The following is an 18472-nucleotide window of genomic DNA, read 5'->3' on the forward strand; positions in this document are numbered from 1 at the left end:
CGAATAACAAAATAATTATAGTTTTGAATTAGAACAGCACAATGATTTGTTTCTGAATCATTTTCTCGCATTGATCTTAAATCTCAAAGCACTGTTTACTATACAAATGAGCTGTCAGAAATTTTAATATCGATGCGATAAACTGTCACTTGCTTTTGTGGTTGTAAAGGCAAGTGACAGTTTATCGTATCGATATTAAAATTTCTGATAGCTCATTTGCTAAGTCAAGTCACAGGAGTCTGGTTTGTTGTCATCACGAAATACCTACAACACTACAACTAGCTGTAACTTTTCACCACTGGACAATAAATCAACCAAATTTTGAACAGTTTCTCTTTGAAGTGTAGTTGGAATTCGTAAATCCTCCAATCCAAATATTCAAAAATTTGTAAGTTTGTAAATTCGAACATTCAAAAAAAATCAAACGTTTGAAAATTTAAATTTCTAAAGATGGAGTATTTAAAAGTTTGGAAATCCGGAAATTCAAAAATTTGAGAACTCTAGAATTTCAAAATACGAAACTTTTGACATCAATGGTTGAAAATTTGAAGATCCGACCATTCATATATTACGTAACGCAAAAATTGTACAAAATTGACTCCCCTCTCCCCCCATGTAACAAATTGTCCCAAATTTATCCATCCTTTCTTCCCTTACTACGTAACAAACTCTTCAAAAACATATTTCTTCAGTAAAAACATATTGCGTAACATTCTTGCTTACTCCCCCTTCCCTATATTTTACGAACATGTCACAATTTGTCGTACCCCCTCCTCCTCCAAAAGCGTAATAGGGATCAATTCTAGAATTCCAAAATTCGAGAGAAAATTCGAAAATTTAAAAAATAGGAAATTTTGAGGACTCGAGATTTAAAGGATTCGAAGATGTTTTCAAAGATTTTAGATTTTGTAAATTCTGATTTTCAGAAAATTCTAAAATTTGAAAATTCTTCAAAACTTTGAAAATCCGAGAATTCGATTATCCGAATTCAGAAATTTGAACATCGAAATTCACAAATGGTAATTTGATACTCGATGTTTGATATTTGAACTTTGGAATTCCATGTTCAAAATTCGAAATCAGGATACGAAAACTAAAAAAATTCGATGGTCTATTATTTCAAAGATTCGAAAATTCAAAAACTCGAACATTCGAAAGTTTGACAATACGAAAATTAAAATTTCGAATACATGAAAATAGAAACTTTGAAATTTGTGATTTTATATTCGAAATTAAAATTCGATTGTTTGAATATCGAAATACTTTTCAAATCTCATATTTCATATTTCAAACTTGAAATTTACAATTTGCAATTTGAAAATTCAAATTGCGAATTGGAAATTGGACATTGGAAATTGGAAATTGGAAATTGGAAATTGGAAATTGGAAATTGGAAATTGGAAATTGGAAATTGGAAATTGGAAATTGGAAATTGGAAATTGGAAATTGGAAATTGGAAATTGGAAATTGGAAATTGGAAATTGGAAATCGGAAATTGGAAATTGGAAATTGGAAATTGGAAATTGGAAATTGGAAATTGGAAATTGGAAATTGGAAATTGGAAATTGGAAATTGGAAATTGGAAATTGGAAATTGGAAATTGGAAATTGGAAATTGGAAATTGGAAATTGGAAATTGGAAATTGGAAATTGGAAATTGGAAATTGGAAATTGGAAATTGGAAATTGGAAATTGGAAATTGGAAATTGGAAATTGGAAATTGGAAATTGGAAATTGGAAATTGGAAATTGGAAATTGGAAATTGGAAATTGGAAATTGGAAATTGGAAATTGGAAATTGGAAATTGGAAATTGGAAATTGGAAATTGGAAATTGGAAATTGGAAATTGGAAATTGGAAATTGGAAATTGGAAATTGGAAATTGGAAATTGGAAATTGGAAATTGGAAATTGGAAATTGGAAATTGGAAATTGGAAATTGGAAATTGGAAATTGGAAATTGGAAATTGGAAATTGGAAATTGGAAATTGGAAATTGGAAATTGGAAATTGGAAATTGGAAATTGGAAATTGGAAATTGGAAATTGGAAATTGGAAATTGGAAATTGGAAATTGGAAATTGGAAATTGGAAATTGGAAATTGGAAATTGGAAATTGGAAATTGGAAATTGGAAATTGGAAATTGGAAATTGGAAATTGGAAATTGGAAATTGGAAATTGGAAATTGGAAATTGGAAATTGGAAATTGGAAATTGGAAATTGGAAATTGGAAATTGGAAATTGGAAATTGGAAATTGGAAATTGGAAATTGGAAATTGGAAATTGGAAATTGGAAATTGGAAATTGGAAATTAAAAATTAAAAATTGGAAATTGGAAATTGGAAATTGAAAATTGGAAATTGGAAATTAAAAATTAAAAATTAAAAATTGGAAATTGGAAATTGGGAATTGGGAATTGGAAATTGAAAAATTTGAAAACTCGAAGCTTCAAAACTTTCAAATTCGAAATTCGGGAATTTGACGATTTGATTACTCGAAAACTGGAGCTTTGAAATTCGAACATTGGAATTTGAAAATCATAAATGGGAATTTGTCACTCGAAATTCCATACTCAAATTTCGAAATTCGAGAGTCAACATTCGAAATCATGATTCGAAAATTTATAATTCGAAAATCCAAACTCCGAAAATACAAGGATTCAAAAATTCTAAAGTAAGAAAATTCATAAATTGGAAAATTTGAACATTCGAATGCACAAAAAATTGGAAATTTGAAATTTTGGAGATTAGAAATTTAAAAATATAAAAAGTTCAAAGCTCAAAAATCTAAAAAAATTTAAAAGACAAGAATTCCAAAATGCGAAAATTCGAAAATTCAGGAAAGAAAATTTGAAAATTGGAAGTAAAATTTGGAGTTTCTTGAGAATTCCAATTTTTCAATATTTAAGAATTTAAATATGACAAAATTCGCAAAAGGGATAGTCCAAAAATCTAAAAAATCAAAACTGCAAAAGTTTGAAAATTCGGAAATCTGAGAAGCCGATTTTTCGAACATTCGAACATCAAATTTCAAAAATTAAAATTGATAAATGGTTATTCGGCACTCAAAATTTCATATTCGAGCATTATAATTTGGAATTCGAAGTTCAATCTTCAAAATCAGGATTCGAAAATTCTAATGTTAGAAAATTCATAAATATAGAAAAATTTAAAATTCGGTGATTTGAAATTTTAGAAGATAGAAATTTGAAAATTAATAGATTCGAGAGCTCAAAAATTTGAAAATTCGCGAAATTGTAAAATTTCCAAATGCGAAAATGTGAAAACTCAATAATTCAAAAATACAAAAAAATTAAAAATATCGGAAATTCGAGAATTTAAAATTTCGATAATTCGAGAATTCAAAAATTAGAAAACTTGAAAATTCTAAAATTTGAAAATTTAAATATTTGAAAATTTGAGAATTAAAATATCCGAGAATCATCGAATTTCTGAATTTAAAATTGATAATAGGAGATTTAAGACTCAAAATTCAGACATCGTAATTTCTAATTCGAGGTTCAATTTTCGAAATCAGGATCCGAAAATTCGAAATTTTGCAAATTTCAAGGTTAGAAAATTCATAAATTGAAAAATTTGGAAATTCGAGTGCACAAAAAACTGAAAATTCGTTGATTTGGAATATAAAAATTCGAAAGTTCGGAAATTCGCTTTGAATTGATCGCTTGCCAGAGAAGTCTTTTTGCCTTTCTCATATAGAAAGGTTATGCAATCACTCTGAAAAACGTCAACCTAATCCCGGCCCGGAGGGCCGAGTGTCATATCCCATTCGACTCAGTTCGTCGAGATCGGAAAAAGTCTGTATGTGTGTGTATGTATGTATGTATGTGTGTGTGTATGTGTGTGTATGTGTGTGTATGTGTGTGTATGTGTGTGTGTATGTGTGTGTGTGTATGTATGTGCGTATGTGTCAAATAATGTCACTCATTTTTCTCAGAGATGGCTGGACCGATTTGCCCAAACTTAGTCTCAAATGAAAGGTGCAACCTTCCCATCGGCTGCTATTGAATTTTGGATCGATCGGAATTCTGGTTCCGGAATTACGGGTTTCAGAGTGCGGTCACACAGAAATTTCTCATATAAGCTATAGGAAAAATTAAAAATAGAATTTTTATTTTTGATGCTAAATGTGTTCAAGGTGCATGAAACGTCGAGATTTGATGCAAACTCGAAAAAAAAATTTGACTACGATTCACTTTTTTGGATTTTTGCACATTTTTGCCTTTCTCATATAGAAAGGTTATGCAATCACTCTGAAAAACGTCAACCTAATCCCGGCCCGGAGGGCCGAGTGTCATATCCCATTCGACTCAGTTCGTCGAGATCGGAAAAAGTCTGTATGTGTGTGTGTGTATGTATGTGTGTGTGTATGTGTGTGTGTATGTGTGTGTGTATGTATGTGCGTATGTGTCAAATAATGTCACTCATTTTTCTCAGAGATGGCTGGACCGATTTGCCCAAACTTAGTCTCAAATGAAAGGTGCAACCTTCCCATCGGCTGCTATTGAATTTTGGATCGATCGGAATTCTGGTTCCGGAATTACGGGTTTCAGAGTGCGGTCACACAGAAATTTCTCATATAAGCTATAGGAAAAATTAAAAATAGAATTTTTATTTTTGATGCTAAATGTGTTCAAGGTGCATGAAACGTCGAGATTTGATGCAAACTCGAAAAAAAAATTTGACTACGATTCACTTTTTTGGATTTTGGCACATTTTTGCCTTTCTCATATAGAAAGGTTATGCAATCACTCTGAAAAACGTCAACCTAATCCCGGCCCGGAGGGCCGAGTGTCATATCCCATTCGACTCAGTTCGTCGAGATCGGAAAAAGTCTGTATGTGTGTGTGTATGTATGTATGTGTGTGTGTATGTGTGTGTGTATGTGTGTGTATGTGTGTGTGTGTATGTATGTGCGTATGTGTCAAATAATGTCACTCATTTTTCTCAGAGATGGCTGGACCGATTTGCCCCAACTTAGTCTCAAATGAAAGGTGCAACCTTCCCATCGGCTGCTATTGAATTTTGGATCGATCGGAATTTTGGTTCCGGAATTACGGGTTTCAGAGTGCGGTCACACAGAAATTTCTCATATAAGCTATAGGAAAAATTAAAAATAGAATTTTTATTTTTGATGCTAAATGTGTTCAAGGTGCATGAAACGTCGAGATTTGATGCAAACTCGAAAAAAAAATTTGACTACGATTCACTTTTTTGGATTTTGGCACATTTTTGCCTTTCTCATATAGAAAGGTTATGCAATCATTCTGAAAAACGTCAACCTAATCCCGGCCTAAATTTTTTTTTCGACTCGTTTAGGGTTTCTGGATTTTAACAGGGGCGTAGTTGATGGTTTTTCGGAGAGGGGTTACACCCCCCATCTACTGTTCGCGCCCCTCCTTCAAAAATCTCCTTAAATCACCCCTCAGACCACCACCCCATCCAGCCCTCATACTCCTCCCTTTCAACCCCATCATCTTTAAACCACCACTATATCACAAAGCATACCAATTTAAGCTGGGGAGTCGTTCGTTCATGGGACTTTCGCCCTCTTCACATACCCAGCCCCGCATGACAAAATGAGTTAGCAAGCAGATAACATTGATCTAATGCTGATTAGGCTAATGGAGTATGATATTTTTTTGTTTCAAGTGTTTCACCGTCGACACGTAGCTCATCAAGTTCGTGGCTGGCATGCCATTGTGTATAAGTGCAAAGTGTACTAAGAATGTAATGGACATTTCCACGATTATGTTGAACATAAAAAGCCTCCGTGCCATAGTTTAGAGAAATGAGAAAGGCACAATTGCACCGCTAGGTAGATTAAAACAGGTTTTTAGAATTCCAATAGCTTGATGATAAAAGGTCACATAGTAAGTGCACTAAAAACCGTGATGCCCCAAACGAAACACAACCGCTTCGTGCGGTATCACACCCTAACAAAACTCGCAATTGCACCAGAATAATGTTACTGCCAATTACTTCTGTCACCGGTGAAACTTGTTCCCCGCCGTAAAGCCGCCACTGCGAGGGCATGTCTTATTATTTTAACATGAAACCCATCAACAGAGGGAAGCAAAAGACATTAGCTGCAAGTCAATTGTTTTAACATCTCTCATCTGTCACCATTAACCGAACACACTGTGGAAACCTGATGGGCGGAAAAGAAAAGGTTGACCATGAAAAGAGAGGGAGAAAAAAAACGAAATAAACATACACCACTTATAAATGTTTATCACGTTTCGCTCGAAACTGGCTCTGCCGTTCCTAACCACGCGATACAAAACGGTTTGAAACGACTTGACGGAAACGGAACATGTTTTGCACCACGAAACCTGCGACGATTCTCATTACCTCGCTCTTATTTTTGTTAGGACCCAAGTAGGCGTAGCCTACGGCTTCTTGACAGCTCACTGTTTGCTCATCCAGGTGACACAAGGCCGAGCCAACATGTCGAGTGCAGAGTAAACAAATCTAAAAAGACTGTCCCCGTCGTACTCTCCGGCCAGACCAACCGCCCGGTCGTTATCCAGTCGACAAATGTTTATTCATAACGCGCTGGCTGTAAATCTTCAATCAAAACTGAATTTGCAAGAGCTCTGGTAAAGTATTGCCCCCCTTGAAACGTCACAGTACCCGGTGCAAACAACCCAGAAGCAGCGACTAAAAAGAGAGCAATCCCGCAGTCATTACGTACAGATGACTGCAGTTCGGCTGCAGCTCCGATTGTAAGCGGAAGATTGCGGGTTGCTGAATTTGCATACATGTAGGTGCAGTCGATGCCCAAACAAAAACAAAAATATTTGAACAAACAGCACACAATGCGCTGTGGTTCCTAGTTGACCTGGAGGCAGCCGTGTGGGTGGCGTGTGTTACTCTTGCTCGGCAGGCCAGGAACGGAACCAACTCACTCTAGCTCGGGATCGGGAGAAAGATGATGATGCTGTCCGAGCGAATAAGGCGGTGTAAAAGAAAACAGCTCTTGAATTGCTGTCATTGGATGCGGTAAATACTTTATGCGATGCACACCAAGGTTTTTTTTGAGCGAGGTTGGATTAATTTGGAATAACCGTTTGCTAAATCTTCAGCTTATTTGAGATATATTGAATATTAGGTTCTTTACTGACACAGTTAACCTCACTTTTCTTGACAGTTCGTTTGTACTGTTTACACTTAGAAAAATATGTGGATGACTAGATGCGCTCGAAGCAAATTGTAAAGAATGTTTCTAAGTCCATGTAAATAGTACAAGCGAACTGTCAAAAATGAACACTCAGTTCATTCTCGGTGGTTTATTTACTTTGTCAGTTGCGTGAACTCGTACGGGTGCTCATCTGACACATTCTAGCTCACGTAACTCCCATGTAAACAAACCACCGAGAATTGTCAAACTAATGGCATTTTCGTTTTTGACAGTGCACTACACCGGTATAGTCGGTGCTACACTAATTCAAACTTGGGTGTAATCAGTCTATCTCTTTCTTTGCACTACACCGGTGTAGCACCAAGAAAAAACGAAAACGCCATAAGTTCATCTGGTTGATTTTGTGGGGTTGTGTCGGTTGGTGTGAAACCTAATTGTTATACAGTGAAGACCCGATTTTATCTGCCCCCGGTTGTGTCTACCCCTGATTTGATCAGCTTTTTGACCCGATTTTTTGAGCGTCATATGAAAATTGATAGTTGGTAGTTTGATAAGCTCTAGCAGACGAACCAAGCTGAATTCGAGTAAATCGGAATTCGCAATTCAAATTTTATTTTTGATTTCCAATTTTCGAATTTCAGATTTCGTATATTCAAATTATTGAATTGTCGAAATTTAAATTTCTTTTTGATTTTCAGATTTTCGAATATTTGAATTGCCGATCGATCAAAATATCAAATTTTCAAACATTTGATTTTTTAATCATTCAATTTTTGAATTTAAGATTTACTTAATTTTCGAATCATCGGATTTTTGAATTTTCAAATTTCTGAAATTTCTAATTTTCGAAATTCCGAACTTTCGAGTTTTGAATTTCAAAATATCGAATTTCGAATCACTAATTTCGAAATTCGATTTTTGAATTCTACATCTCAAGCTTCAAACTTAATAGTTTCTGAATTCTTGTTTGCTTCTCAAATTTTCAAAACATCGAATTTTCGAATTCTTAAAATTTCGACTCCTGAATTTCTGAATTTTCAAATTTTTAAATTCAAAATTTTTAAATCCTCAAATTTTTGAATCTTTGAAATTTTCAAATCCTTGAATTTTTTAATTAAACACTTTTTTGAAGTTTTGAATAGTCGAATTTTGGATTTTTTACACCTTTTGTATAATTGAATTTTCAAATTTTGTCGAATTCTTTTATTTTTGAATTTCCTTATCATAATTTCGACGTTTTGAATTTTTCAGTTTTCCACTTTCATCTATTTTCGAATATTTGTCCTTTCACATTTTTGAACTCCATATTTCGAGTTCAAAATTTAAACTTTCCAATTTTAATAAATTTTAAATTTCCGGTTTCCGATTTCCAATTTCCAATTTCCAATTTTCAATTTTCAATTTTCAATTTTCAATTTCCAATTTCCAATTTCCAATTTCCAATTTTCAATTTCCAATTTCCAATTTCCAATTTCCAATTTCCAATTTCCAATTTCCAATTTCCAATTTCCAATGTCCAATTTCCAACTTCCAACTTCCAATTTCCAATTTCCAATTTCCAATTTCCAATTTCCAATTTTCAATTTTCAATTTTCAATTTTCAATTTTCAATTTTCAATTTCCAATTTCCAATTTCCAATTTCCAATTTCCAATTTCCAATTTCCAATTTCCAATTTCCAATTTCTAATTTCCAATTTCCAATTTCCAATTTCCAATTTCCAATTTCCAATTTCCAATTTCCAATTTCCAATTTCCAATTTCCAATTTCCAATTTCCAATTTCCAATTTCCAATTTCCAATTTCCAATTTCCAATTTCCAATTTCCAATTTCCAATTTCCAATTTCCAATTTCCAATTTCCAATTTCCAATTTCCAATTTCCAATTTCCAATTTCCAATTTCCAATTTCCAATTTCCAATTTCCAATTTCCAATTTCCAATTTCCAATTTCCAATTTCCAATTTACAATTTCCAATTTCCAATTTCCAATTTCCAATTTCCAATTTCCAATTTCCAATTTCCAATTTCCAATTTCCAATTTCCAATTTCCAATTTCCAATTTCCAATTTCCAATTTCCAATTTCCAATTTCCAATTTCCAATTTCCAATTTCCAATTTCCAATTTCCAATTTCCAATTTCCAATTTCCAATTTCCAATTTCCAATTTCCAATTTCCAATTTCCAATTTCCAATTTCCAATTTCCAATTTCCAATTTCCAATTTCCAATTTCCAATTTCCAATTTCCAATTTCCAATTTCCAATTTCCAATTTCCAATTTCCAATTTCCAATTTCCAATTTCCAATTTCCAATTTCCAATTTCCAATTTCCAATTTCCAATTTCCAATTTCCAATTTCCAATTTCCAATTTCCAATTTCCAATTTCCAATTTCCAATTTCCAATTTCCAATTTCCAATTTCCAATTTCCAATTTCCAATTTCCAATTTCCAATTTCCAATTTCCAATTTCCAATTTCCAATTTCCAATTTCCAATTTCCAATTTCCAATTTCCAATTTCCAATTTCCAATTTCCAATTTCCAATTTCCAATTTCCAATTTCCAATTTCCAATTTCCAATTTCCAATTTCCAATTTCCAATTTCCAATTTCCAATTTCCAATTTCCAATTTCCAATTTCCAATTTCCAATTTCCAATTTCCAATTTCCAATTTCCAATTTCCAATTTCCAATTTCCAATTTCCAATTTCCAATTTCCAATTTCCAATTTCCAATTTCCAATTTCCAATTTCCAATTTCCAATTTCCAATTTCCAATTTCCAATTTCCAATTTCCAATTTCCAATTTCCAATTTCCAATTTCCAATTTCCAATTTCCAATTTCCAATTTCCAATTTCCAATTTCCAATTTCCAATTTCCAATTTCCAATTTCCAATTTCCAATTTCCAATTTCCAATTTCCAATTTCCAATTTCCAATTTCCAATTTCCAATTTCCAATTTCCAATTTCCAATTTCCAATTTCAATTTCCAATTTCCAATTTCCAATTTCCAATTTCCAATTTCCAATTTCCAATTTCCAATTTCCAATTTCCAATTTCCAATTTCCAATTTCCAATTTCCAATTTCCAATTTCCAATTTCCAATTTCCAATTTCCAATTTCCAATTTCCAATTTCCAATTTCCAATTTCCAATTTCCAATTTCCAATTTCCAATTTCCAATTTCCAATTTCCAATTTCCAATTTCCAATTTCCAATTTCCAATTTCCAATTTCCAATTTCAATTTCCAATTTCCAATTTCCAATTTCCAATTTCCAATTTCCAATTTCCAATTTCCAATTTCCAATTTCCAATTTCCAATTTCCAATTTCCAATTTCCAATTTCCAATTTCCAATTTCCAATTTCCAATTTCCAATTTCCAATTTCCAATTTCCAATTTCCGATTTCCGATTTCCGATTTCCGATTTCAATTTCCAATTTCCAATTTCCGATTTCCGATTTCCGATTTCCGATTTCAATTTCCAATTTTTAATTTCCAATTTCCAATTTCAAATTCCAAATCAATTTTCAAATTGGATATTTCCAATTTCCAATTTCCAATTTCCAATTTCCAATTTCCAATTTCCAATTTCCAATTTCCAATTTCCAATTTCCAATTTCCAATTTCCAATTTCCAATTTCCAATTTCCAATTTCCCATTTCCAATTTCCAATTTCCAATTTCCAATTTCCAATTTCCAATTTCCAATTTCCAATTTCCAATTTCCAATTTCCAATTTCCAATTTCCAATTTCCAATTTCCAATTTCCAATTTCCAATTTCCAATTTCCAATTTCCAATTGCCAGTTTCCAATTTCCAATTTCCAATTTCCGATTTCCAATTTCCAATTTCCAATTTCCAATTTCCAATTTCCAATTTCCAATTTCCAATTTCCAATTTCCAATTTCCAATTTCCAATTTCCAATTTCCAATTTCCAATTTCCAATTTCCAATTTCCAATTTCCAATTCCAATTTCCAATTTCCAATTTTCAATTTCCAATTTCCAATTTCCAATTTCCAATTTCCAATTTCCAATTTCCAATTTCCAATTCCAATTTCCAATTTCCAATTTCTAATTTCCAATTTCCAATTTCCAATTTCCAATTTCCAATTTCCAATTTCCAATTTCCAATTTCCAATTTCCAATTTCCAATTTCCAATTTCCAATTTCCAATTTCCAATTTCAATTTCCAATTTCCAATTTCCAATTTCCAATTTCCAATTTCCAATTTCCAATTTCCAATTTCCAATTTCCAATTTCCAATTTCCAATTTCCAATTTCCAATTTCCAATTTCCAATTTCCAATTCCAATTTCCAATTTCCAATTTCCAATTTCCAATTTCCAATTTCCAATTTCCAATTTCCAATTTCCAATTTCCAATTTCCAATTTCCAATTTCCAATTTCCAATTTCCAATTTCCAATTTCCAATTTCCAATTTCCAATTTCCAATTTCCAATTTCCAATTTCCAATTTCCAATTTCCAATTTCCAATTTCCAATTTCCAATTTCCAATTTCCAATTTCCAATTTCCAATTTCCAATTTCCAATTTCCAATTTCCAATTTCCAATTTCCAATTTCCAATTTCCAATTTCCAATTTCCAATTTCCAATTTCCAATTCCAATTTCCAATTTCCAATTTCCAATTTCCAATTTCCAATTTCCAATTTTAATTTCCAATTTCCAATTTCCAATTTCCAATTTCCAATTTCCAATTTCCAATTTCCAATTTCCAATTTCCAATTTCCAATTTCCAATTTCCAATTTCCAATTTCCAATTTCCAATTTCCAATTTCCAATTTCCAATTTCCAATTTCCAATTTCCAATTTCCAATTTCCAATTTCCAATTTCCAATTTCCAATTTCCAATTTCCAATTTCCAATTTCCAATTTCCAATTTCCAATTTCCAATTTCCAATTTCCAATTTCCAATTTCCAATTTCCAATTTCCAATTTCCAATTTCCAATTTCCAATTTCCAATTTCCAATTTCCAATTTCCAATTTCCAATTTCCAATTTCCAATTTCCAATTTCCAATTTCCAATTTCCAATTTCCAATTTCCAATTTCCAATTTCCAATTTCCAATTTCCAATTTCCAATTTCCAATTTCCAATTTCCAATTTCCAATTTCCAATTTCCAATTTCCAATTTCCAATTTCCAATTTCCAATTTCCAATTTCCAATTTCCAATTTCCAATTTCCAATTTCCAATTTCCAATTTCCAATTTCCAATTTCCAATTTCCAATTTCCAATTTCCAATTTCCAATTTCCAATTTCCAATTTCCAATTTCCAATTTCCAATTTCCAATTTCCAATTTCCAATTTCCAATTTCCAATTTCCAATTTCCAATTTCCAATTTCCAATTTCCAATTTCCAATTTCCAATTTCCAATTTCCAATTTCCAATTTCCAATTTCCAATTTCCAATTTCCAATTTCCAATTTCCAATTTCCAATTTCCAATTTCCAATTTCCAATTTCCAATTTCCAATTTCCAATTTCCAATTTCCAATTTCCAATTTCCAATTTCCAATTTCCAATTTCCAATTTCCAATTTCCAATTTCCAATTTCCAATTTCCAATTTCCAATTTCCAATTTCCAATTTCCAATTTCCAATTTCCAATTTCCAATTTCCAATTTCCAATTTCCAATTTCCAATTTCCAATTTCCAATTTCCAATTTCCAATTTCCAATTTCCAATTTCCAATTTCCAATTTCCAATTTCCAATTTCCAATTTCCAATTTCCAATTTCCAATTTCCAATTTCCAATTTCCAATTTCCAATTTCCAATTTCCAATTTCCAATTTCCAATTTCCAATTTCCAATTTCCAATTTCCAATTTCCAATTTCCAATTTCCAATTTCCAATTTCCAATTTCCAATTTCCAATTTCCAATTTCCAATTTCCAATTTCCAATTTCCAATTTCCAATTTCCAATTTCCAATTTCCAATTTCCAATTTCCAATTTCCAATTTCCAATTTCCGATTTCCGATTTCCGATTTCCGATTTCAATTTCCAATTTCCAATTTCCGATTTCCGATTTCCGATTTCAATTTCCAATTTTTAATTTCCAATTTCCAATTTCAAATTCCAAATCAATTTTCAAATTGGATATTTCCAATTTCCAATTTCCAATTTCCAATTTCCAATTTCCAATTTCCAATTTCCAATTTCCAATTTCCAATTTCCAATTTCCAATTTCCAATTTCCAATTTCCCATTTCCAATTTCCAATTTCCAATTTCCAATTTCCAATTTCCAATTTCCAATTTCCAATTTCCAATTTCCAATTTCCAATTTCCAATTTCCAATTTCCAATTTCCAATTTCCAATTTCCAATTTCCAATTTCCAATTTCCAATTTCCAATTTCCAATTGCCAGTTTCCAATTTCCAATTTCCAATTTCCAATTTCCAATTTCCAATTTCCGATTTCCAATTTCCAATTTCCAATTTCCAATTTCCAATTTCCAATTTCCAATTTCCAATTTCCAATTTCCAATTTCCAATTTCCAATTTCCAATTTCCAATTTCCAATTTCCAATTTCCAATTTCCAATTTCCAATTTCCAATTTCCAATTTCCAATTTCCAATTTCCAATTTCCAATTTCCAATTTCCAATTTCCAATTTCCAATTTCCAATTTCCAATTTCCAATTTCCAATTTCCAATTTCCAATTTCCAATTTCCAATTTCCAATTTCCAATTTCCAATTTCCAATTTCCAATTTCCAATTTCCAATTTCCAATTTCCAATTTCCAATTTCCAATTTCCAATTTCCAATTTCCAATTTCCAATTTCCAATTTCCAATTTCCAATTTCCAATTTCCAATTTCCAATTTCCAATTTCCAATTTCCAATTTCCAATTTCCAATTTCCAATTTCCAATTTTCAATTTCCAATTTCCAATTTCCAATTTCCAATTTCCAATTTCCAATTTCCAATTTCCAATTTCCAATTTCCAATTTCCAATTTCCAATTTCCAATTTCCAATTTCCAATTTCCAATTTCCAATTTCCAATTTCCAATTTCCAATTTCCAATTTCCAATTTCCAATTTCCAATTTCCAATTTCCAATTTCCAATTTCCAATTTCCAATTTCCAATTTCCAATTTCCAATTTCCAATTTCCAATTTTCAATTTCCAATTATTAATTTCCAATTATTAATTTCCAATTTCCAATTTCCAATTTCCGATTTCCGATTTCCAATTTCCAATTTCCAATTTCCAATTTTACAATTTCCAATTTCCAATTTCCGATTTCCGATGTCCAATTTCCAATTTCCAATTTCCAATTCCCAATTCCTAATTCCCAATTTCCAATTTCCAATTTCCAATTTCCAATTTCCAATTTCCAATTTCCAATTTCCAATTTCCAATTTCCAATTTCCAATTTCCAATTTCCAATTTCCAATTTCCAATTTCCAATTTCCAATTTCCAATTTCCAATTTCCAATTTCCAATTTCCAATTTCCAATTTCCAATTTCCAATTTCCAATTTCCAATTTCCAATTTCCAATTTCCAATTTCCATTTTCCAATTTCCAATTTCCAATTTCCAATTTCCAATTTCCAATTTCCAATTTCCAATTTCCAATTTCCAATTTCCAATTTCCAATTTCCAATTTCCAATTTCCAATTTCCAATTTCCAATTTCCAATTTCCAATTTCCAATTTCCAATTTCCAATTTCCAATTTCCAATTTCCAATTTCTTATTTTGATATTTTCAAATTTTGAATTTTCGAAAGCTGATTTCGAAACTTTCGAAAGCTGATTTCGAAAACTGATTTTCGAATGTTTAAATTTCAAAATACGATTTTCGAAAATCGGTTTCTTGGTTTTCCGAATTTTCAAAGCTTTGAACTTTTGAAATTTCAGATTTTGAGCTCTAATTCACCCCCTATAATAGTTTTATTTACCTGTTATGGTGAATTCACCCCTGGTTTAAAAGCCCCTGATTTACAAAATATAAACAAATGAAAAAAAAAACACGAATTAGTTAAGGCTTGTCAGATCCCGTGCGCGCGGCTTGCCATTGCGAGCGGAGATCTTTTTTCGCGGCGGGAAAATATTCCTTTTCTTGCCAACCACGTCTTCTGCGTCAATCGTGACCCTCTCGTTGTCGTTTACGCCCGTATTATCATTTTGAATACTGCCTTGATGCTCGCGCTAGTTTTTTGGAAACACAAATAGTTGCATGAATATGAGGTTTTTTATTCAGAATTTCAGAACCTTGGTCACGGTTTTCGTAAATCTTTCAGTTCACGAAATCGTGATCTTGTTTTCATGAATTTATGCCAAAGACATGAGTTTCCCTGTACTCGTCAGCAACCCAGAGCTTCTGTGCTTGATTAACCGGGACAGCCAGTTGCTTTTGGTGTTCAAACATGTTCTGTGAACTGTTTGGATTTAGTGTCTAACTAACGCCAATTTGGTGTTAGTTTTGATACATCGTCTAACTAAAATCAAGTTGGTGTCAGTTACTGACGAGTGGAACACGAAGCATCAAAATCCAACTTCTCAGACCAGGCAATTCTCAAGCCGATCCAAAAATAGTAATTAACTTTTCACAGTGTATCTCCTTTTCAAAGAAAAAAACTTATTTTTGGCTTCAGATATAATAAAAGTCTCGCTTTGCTGGCCGCAGTTACAGGTTTCTTGCCAAATATGATAATTATTTTGAATTTTTTTTACCAAAAACTTGAAACCTTCGCGAATAAACCTTGTCACATAAATTATTCAAGCGGATAATAAAGATTAGCAGGTCAAAGCACTTTCTTGGGGAGCACCCGAAGATACATCACAAATACAAGTTCAAAAAGTCATCACCTCCAAACAAGGTTTTGCGACATGTTAGACAAGAACATTACCATCGAATAATCGATCCATCGCGCGATCATTTCAATGTAAAAATATGTTAAACCGTAAGATCAAGGCCGGGGCCTGAAGAAAAGTACAACCACCGCCTTCGCCATCGTGCAGACTGCGACTCACGAACCAATTCCGGAACGTCACCGATAAAATCGCTCAATTTCCACGCTCTCATTATTCAAATTTATCGCAATCGGAACCGCCTGTCATCTGATCTAGTTGTGTAGTGGAGGAGGATATTGGTCGTCGTCGTCGCCACGGTTATCGCGATTGTGACGTGGTTCTTCTGGGTGGTGGTTCTCCCTGATGGGCTCCAAAACATCGCAGCTTTTGGCAGTGTTGTGATGCGATCAGAAACAGAGCGCGACCGGGTGGGAAACAGGCGCAGAGACAAAGGACCCCGTGCTGTGCCATGCTGGCTAGAAGTTGTATTTGGAGGGTACTCGAGTGAAACAAAATAATCATAAATCTCTTCCCCTCACCGAAACTAACGGCGGATCGAACCAACGAGCGGGAGTAATTCAAATGTGATTTTAATTTCCGATAAGTCCGCTAGCCAACATGTAAAACATGAAACTTTGGAAACTTTTTTGAACTATTTTCCACGGGTCGTACAAGTATGTGCCGTGCTCGGTTTTTGTAAGCTGCTCTTGTGTAGTCGCCAGTCGAGATCTAACATGGCAGATAGCAATCAACAACGACCAACAACGACGACGACTAGGGCCAGGACGAGACCGAGAACGGGTACGAGGTCGCGGACGGCCCCAAACGGCATAATAGTTTAGAGACAATGAACTTCTCACTGCCAGCACTTTCCACTGTAGCTCTAGGAGAAATTGTGCTTCCATGGTCCTCTCTAACGTCATTCAGCCCAACAACACAACAAGTTGGAAGGCATATATAAAATAAATAACAATTGAATTAATTTCGCATTCAAATGTTTAGCATTTTTCTGCACTCCGTTTCTATCGCCCGGCAGCGAGCCAAGTGTGTCACACAGCATCATGCTGCAGATTACATTACACACATTAGAGGCAGTGAAAGAAACCGGAGGCTGATATCATATTCAGCTCATGTGTTTTTTCCGTGTCCTAGCTGCCGCCGCGGCTACCGGTTCTTAACCCGTGCGGGTACTGTGGTAGGATCGACAAATGGAACACTAACTGACATTGGTTTCTAATAAATGTTTAACTTAAATTATTGACAGTTGACAGTTGACAGTTGACAGAACTATAATTCTACTGTTACTTACCATTTTTCTCCTTGTCAGTAATTATGACACTATCCACTTTTAGAAATAGTGTTCATTTCTTCCGCACAATCATTCAATCTGATGTCCCGAAAGAAAAAAAGAAACCGTGCCCGGTTTTCTATAGTAATTAAATCCACGATAACGTTTTGATGAGCGAATTCCTCGGCTAGGCTCTGTCATCATCTATCCGTGTCTTCATTTTCCTACCCCGCTTCTCGGATGTCTTTTTCTGTATCATCTGCCATATATAAACAAAGTAATAATACTCATTTTTTTCCCGCTCCGTTTGTCCGCCGACTCTTCCTCGCTTCGTTGCGAGCCGAGGAAAATTGTTGCTCAGCTTTTCTAAGCGGTACCGACCGGTACTTGGCAGCCATCCAGAAGGGGTAAAACAAGTAATTACGAACAAGATCGTGGGAAATGTTAATTTAATTCAGTTCGCGTTCTGTTCCATCCATTTCTCGGCGTCGTCGTCATCGTCATCGTTTTCATCATAGTTGCTGAGCTGGGAAAACTCGGGTCGTCTTGTACTCGCACTTTTCCCCCTGGCTGATTTGACGCGGGCTTGATTTTTGACGGACATTTCACCGGAACGCTCGCGTACACGCGTACAAACAAACATCAATCGACTCGATTGATTGAAATTTGATATCGCTCCTCCTGAAGAGAGTGGCTGGCGCATGCTGCGTCAGATCGATCTGAACTGACATATGGCACAAGACCGGGCTTTGTTCGGAGCTACCGAATGGCGCGACCGCCGCAGACCGAGGATGATCGCGACAAATTTCTTGGAAAAAAAGTTGTGAATAATTAATTACTGAGTAAGCGAGCAGTGCCACTGAAATGGCTGTTTGATTGACTGACTGACTGGCTGACTGACTGACAGATGGTGGTAATGGGGCCGCGCTTTGTTTCTCGATCCAGATTCCGCGAAATTTCGCTAATGAGCCATTTCAATAAACGCTACTGGGAAAAGTTGTTTCGGAAAAGTAAAACAAACCGAAGCCAATCAAGCTAATTGCAACGCAGAGGGGCGACGTAATCGATTAAAAACTGCGATAACAATTGTCTCCTAGTTTTTGTGGCTTTATGTCGCTGTGTTATTCGAGCTTTCCCAACTAATTGTGTGGTCAACAATAAAGCAATTTATCATTGGAGTGGCATAAAGTGAATGGAAAGCCGTTGGCTTT

General features: G+C 33.8%; 1 protein-coding gene across 1 annotated transcript in view; it reads left to right on the forward strand.

Moving 5' to 3' along the window:
- Positions 1 to 18472, forward strand: part of LOC131694082 (fringe glycosyltransferase) — a 452643-nt gene that overhangs the window by 119475 nt on the left and 314696 nt on the right. The window lies entirely within an intron of this gene.

Source organism: Topomyia yanbarensis, chromosome 3 (genome assembly GCF_030247195.1).
Source record: "Topomyia yanbarensis strain Yona2022 chromosome 3, ASM3024719v1, whole genome shotgun sequence".
Classification (NCBI taxonomy): Eukaryota; Metazoa; Arthropoda; class Insecta; order Diptera; family Culicidae; genus Topomyia; species Topomyia yanbarensis.